This window comes from Schistocerca americana, chromosome 2 (assembly GCF_021461395.2).
Source record: "Schistocerca americana isolate TAMUIC-IGC-003095 chromosome 2, iqSchAmer2.1, whole genome shotgun sequence".
Taxonomy (NCBI): domain Eukaryota; kingdom Metazoa; phylum Arthropoda; class Insecta; order Orthoptera; family Acrididae; genus Schistocerca; species Schistocerca americana.
The window spans coordinates 953,185,031-953,191,306 of NC_060120.1; the positions used below are offsets into that span (position 1 = coordinate 953,185,031).

The 6,276-nt window shown below is 44.8% G+C and overlaps 1 pseudogene; it reads right to left on the minus strand.

The window, feature by feature from the left end:
• Positions 1–1,912: 1,912 nt before the first annotated feature.
• LOC124596993 lies at positions 1,913–2,030 on the minus strand (annotated as a pseudogene).
• Between the last annotated feature and the right edge of the window lie 4,246 nt (positions 2,031–6,276).

The window sequence follows — 6,276 nt, forward strand, 5'->3', positions numbered from 1 at the left end:
CACGTACATCACATCCACCGATTTCTGACCATTTCGATAATTTCTTCGTGGAGCGCCCTTTATTTATCTTTGTCTTAGAGTGTATTATTGAACCAGAACAGTTAAACATATGAAGATTCAGCTCACCATATTTAACGCAGTTTCAGTGGTGGAGCGATGTGTAGGACCTATCACTCCGAAGCAACATTTCTCTTCGTTCTTGTCCACATCTACTTCATGTACTGGATCCATCACTTATAAATTTTCGTCCTGTTTTTTACCGAATAAAACCAAGAAGTCAGATGAAGCAGGGAAACTAATTTACAATAATTATTACACCTAGTACAGTATTATCAAGTATGAATCTCCTCTTATAATATAAATCCTCTGGTCTGAAATATCTTTGCTTGCAAAGACGGCTTTTTAAAATCGTCGCCTGTAGTACGCCCTCGTGAAATTATCTGCTAAACTCATAACAAACACTGCTGTCTGCACATGCTGGCTTCATTAGTAGGAGAAAAGAACACAAAATAGTCCTGGCGAGGACATAATCCACAAGACAAAGAATCTCGTCAGGAAAGAGTGAAACAAATAGTGAAGAATCCAGCAGGACGCCATGATAACTCCAACAAGACGATGGTACCGTGGACTCTGCTGCAGAAATTCTTAATCATTACATCCCCGTATGGTCATGATCGATTCAAACTGCACCTCCATTACATCAGAATCATACCATCTCCTCTGAAATGAAGATTGGGACTGGTCACATTCTCGTAACGAAACTGAATTTATCAGTATGAATTTCGTCAAAATGAGCCCCAGTGTACGCGCAGTTTATGCGACAGAGCGCAGAATCTACGATACAACAAACAATATAAATAAATTACCGGCCTGTATTTCATTTCTAATTGACGGATAGGTAGGGCTACATCGTGAATATGATTCATCACACCTTCCCCATGCCGGACAAGGGTCGTTCGTGCACATTGCTTTCACTACTAGGAACGAACCGGGTACTTCTGATATCACGTATTTTTACTTGCGTCCGTTAGTGACTGCAGCTGCGCACTAGAGCAAGCATTAACTGATTATCAGTCATTCTCAAGCTGGCTACGAAAGGCGATTGTCCGAATTATCTGCATCTCCATCTACATCTCTCCTCCGCCGCCATCTTATGGTGTGTATCGGAGGATACTTTATGTAACATTGCCACTTCCTCACCCCCCTCCCGCCGCCCTTTCTGGTCCATTCGCCAACGGTCCGTGGGAAAAATAATTGCTGGTAAGCCTGCGTGCGAGCTCCATTTGTCTAATTTAACCTGCATGGTTTTTTCACGAGATATACGTACGAAGAAGCAATACATTGACTGACTCTTGTAGGAACGTACGCTCTGGGAATTTTGGCTGTAAACCACAGCGTGATACACGACTCACTTGTAGCCTTTGCCTCTAGACTTCGATGAGCTTCTGCGTGACAGTTTCGCGATTACTGACTGAGCCTCTATAGAAACGTGCTATTCTACTTTGATTCTTGTCTACATCATCTATCAGTCCTATCTCGTACGGGTCCCATACGGACAAGCAGTATTCAAGTGTTGGTTGAACGAGGCTTTTAAAAGCTACCTCTTTCATGCATGAACTACACTTCCTGAGTATTCTTTTAATGAATCTCAGCATGTTATCTGCCTTACCTGGCATTAGTTTTATGTGGTCTTTCTTCCTCCGTTTCTTTCTCCGCCCAAACAGGCCTCGGAAGGCCCAACGGACCGACCGACCGCCATGTCATCCTCAACGATAGGCGTCACTGGATGTGGATATGGAGGGGCATGTGGTCAGCACACCGCTCTCTCGGCCGTTGCCAGTTTTCGCGTCCAGAGTCGTTACTTCTCAATCCAGTAGCTCCTCAATTGGCCTCACATGTGCTGAGTGCACCTCGCCAACAGCGCTCGGCAGACCGAATGGTCACCCATCCAAGGTCTAGCCCAGCCCGAAAGCGCTTAACTTTGGTGATCTGACGGGAACCGCTGTTACCACTTCGGCAAGGCCGTTGGCAACCCTGTACTGCTTGCTCAATATACAGACTGAATAACATCGGGGATAGGCTACAACCCTGTCTCACTCCCTTCCCAACCACTGCTTCCCTTTCATGTCCTTCGACTCATATAACTGCCATCTGGTTCCTGTACAAATTGTAAATATCCTTTCGCTCCCTGTATTTGACCCCTGCCAGCTTCAGAATTGGAAAGAGAGTATTCCAATCTACATTGTCAAAAGCTTTCTCTAAGTCTACAAAAGCTAGAAACATAGGTTTGCCTTTCCTTAATCTATATTGTAAAATAAGTCGTAGGGTCAATATTGGCTCTCGTGTTCCAACATTTCAACGGAATCCAAACTGATCTTCCCCGAGGTCGGCTTCTACCAGTTTTTCCATTCGTCTGTGAAGAATTCGTGTTAGCATTTTGCGACTGCGACGTACTAAACCGATAGTTCGGTATTTTTCACACCTGTCAGCACCTGTTGTCTTTAGAATTGGAATTGTTATATTTTTCTTGAAGTCACTTTCCAACAGCACTCAGCAGACCGGAACGTTGTCTATCCAGTGCTAGGCTAGCGCGACAGTGCTTAACTTCGGTGATCTGTCGGGAACCGGTGCTGCCACTGCGACAAGGCCGTTGGCAGTTTTATGTGGTCGTTCCACTTTAAATAGTTCCGTAGGCATAATCCCAGATATGTACTGGATGTGTCCTCTTCCAGTGATTCTGCAATCGTGTAACCATACAACAATGGGTTTTTTGCGTATTTATGCGCAGTGTGTTGCATTTGTTTTTGCTGAGGGTCAACTGACTATCCCTGCACCAGGTGTCGATCCTCTGCACCTCTTTTTGTATTTCGCTACTAGTTTCTAGCGTTGCGATTCTCTGTGTATGACATCATCCGCGAGGTATCATAGAACTTTCGACGTCATAGACTAGGTCATTTTGTTAAAGGTAACAGTCCTATAACACTGGCTTGGGATACTCCCGAAATTACTTTTACGCCTGAAAATTTCTCAGCGGTAAAACGAGCTCTCTATTCTGTTGGCTAGAAACTCTTCAATACATTGATGAAGCTCGTCTGATACTCCATGCGCGCGTATTTGTTCATTAGGCGACAGTTCAGAATTGTACCTAACTTTTTCTGGAAGTCAAGGAATACATCATCAGCTTGGGTACCGGCTTTCTGAATCTTGTGGACAAACAGAGCGAACTGGATTTCAAACAATCGTTGTTTGTTGAATTCGTGTTGGCTCCTACAGAGAAGATTTTCGGTTTACTGATATGCCATAAAACGTGACCATAAAACGTTCTTCAAAATTCTAACAGCAGACTAACACCACCGATATAGTGCTATATTTTTGTGCGTCAGCCGGCCTTTGTGTCCGAGAGGTTCTAGGCGATTCAGTCTGGAACGCCGGCCAGAGTGACCGAGCGGTTCTAGGCGCCACAGTCTGGAACTGCGCGACCACTACGGTCGCAGGTTCGAATCCTGCCTCGGGCATGGAGGTGTGTGATGTCCTTAGGTTAGTTAGGTTTAAGTAGTTCTAAGTTCCAGAGGACTGATGACCTCAGATGTTAAGTCCCATAGTGCTCAGAGCCATTTTTTTTTTGTGCGTCCGCTGGACGATCCTTCTTGAAAACGGGAATGACCTGCACATTTTCCAGATACTGGGAACACTTTGTCCCTCCACGACTCAACGATATATTGCTGCTAGAATTATTGTTTCGGTCGGCAATACTGTTTTAATATATCCAGAAGATCCAGACTATAGTACACTGAGCTATTCTGAGCTGTCCCTGTGGACACAATCAACGACAACCCTTTACTTCGCTGTAGATTAATTTCGTTTTACGACTTTTAAGTCAGTGTTTCTATGAAGTCCAACGCCGAGTTGCGAATTATGGTCTTACCTCCCAGAAATGATGCCAACATGCAGCTAGTGGCAAATTAGCACTTGCAGAGTAGGAGGATCGCAAAGTATTGACCTTGGATAAATGGCTGGTGCTCGTAGCTTGAGATATGAAATCTGTCAATGCCGAATTCGACATAGACATATGGACACTTCGGCAATAAATGAGCTTTTGAAACAGTCGAAAACCTATCTGTGCAGACTTATTATCAGTTCTAAGGAGTTCTCCCCTTCTAAACATGAGAACCAGCGATGAAATGTAAGTCAGACTGCGCACTTCCTATGACAAGCGCATGGGAACGTGATAAGCAGTTTCTCAGAGAAACGAGTAATTTCATAAATGATCGTGCGAACGTCCTCTGTCGCTCTACGAGACACATGTACTGTGGACGGGAAGACGTCTGAAAGTTTTACTTTTCTGATATACTTCCCTATTGCTCACGAATGTAGGGTATGAGGCTGTCATTCTGATTCTATAGCCCGTAACCAAACTAAATCTTGGAAGCAACTTAAAATATAAGCTATTCATGGAAACTTCGTTATTCTTCCACAACTAACCCAATGTAATTCTGTAGGCTTGCTCCACTTTTAGCCAATTTAATCAGATTTGTTCCTACTAATTTTTATGAGGGCAATCATAACCTTGCCGCTGAGAACAAAAGTGCGAACACACTCACACACCCTTCCACCCTCATGTGTACACACACACACACACACACACACACACACACACACACACACACACACACGCTTAAGTTATGACAAAATTGTTCATTACGTTGGGGAAAACTGATGAAGCCCAACATTATTCTGCTGTCGCTAACCAACCTCTTAGCATCTCTCACAGAACCCCGTAATCTATAAAACCAGTTTAATCCAACAATAAAATACAAGATGGTATTGTGATTTTGCTACCACCTTAAATGGAAAACTTACACCATAAAATGAATGAAGCGCTTTAGTCAAGATACATTTGCAGTATGCTTGATTACTCGTAGATATAACTTAAAAACGAAGAAACTGGATTGTTCTGAGTATTTCCATTTAATAATGTATCTCGTATCAAATATAAATTTAAGTAAGTGGCTTCAGGCAGATGCCGGGATGGTTCCTTTGAAAGGGTTCGGTCGACTTTCTTCCCCATCGTTCCCTAACCCAAGGCGACCGATGACGTCGCTGTTTTCCACCCCCACGAATCAAGCAACTAACCTGTACTTGGAAAGTCTTCCAGATTAAACACCAAATAAACAAACGCTTCTTCCATAATTGGCTCTGAGCACTATGGGACTTAACTTCTGCGGTCATCAGTCCCCTAGAACTTAGAACTAGTTAAACCTAACTAACCTAAGGACACCACACACATCCATGCCCGAGGCAGGATTCGAACCTGCGACCGGAGCGGTCGCGCGGTTCCAGACTGTAGGGCCTAGAAACGCTCGGGCACATCGGCCGGCTCTTCCGTAATTCTTAGGCGACATAGAAGGCTATTCTTGCTACTGCCAAGAATGAAGTCACTTGCTAGACTATATAGTGGAAACAAAAGTGCAGTTCTGAGACGCTGCAAGTCCACTCGTCTTGAATGCTACGTTCTTTTACGACCACAAGTGATGTCAAGTTAAACTTCCTCACTAAAATCCCCGAAATGATGTCCTAGTCCAGACGCGCCTAGGTGATAGCGTCCGCTGCCAGGTAGCGCGACGTCTTGGTCAGAAAACGGCGGTGAATGGTGGACTGGACGACCAACAGCCGCAGTAGCAGTGGCTCTGGTGATGACCATCAGTTCCGGGCAGGCGACGTCGCTGTCTTCTGCTGCTTCAGTGAGAGCATAAATCCTGGCTTCACCGAGGATTACTTCGTTTTCATTGGCTGCAGAGCTGGACCGCGGAAGCAGAACATAGTGCCGATCTGCGAACCCGATTCTAGCTGCGCGCGATGGTTGTGGTGTCGGCGCGACCGCCGGAGTCGCCCTCTGCTAGCCACTCGGCTGACTTCTTGGCCCTGCCTTGTTTTTATATATGTGTGTGTAAAAAACTGCTTAGTGTGGGCCGAAGAGATCATCCTTGATGACTTATTCTTCTAGGATGCGATGTAAGGATAAAAGGAAAACACTTTATTTATTACACTTTCAGTTAGGCTTGGGCACTCAATGGGTCCTTTATCCTGCTGTCTTTGGTGATGTCTATCTCCTGTGGAGGGTGAGATGTGTCAAGGCTGTTATGTGTGACTGCTTCCTCGTGTTATGACAGATCGCCTATGGGGGGTGAAACGTTATTGTCTTCGAAACTCGATACTTGTACCATCTTGCAGGGTTTACCGTTCCTACCGATTCTAATTGTCGAACTTCGTCCCTAA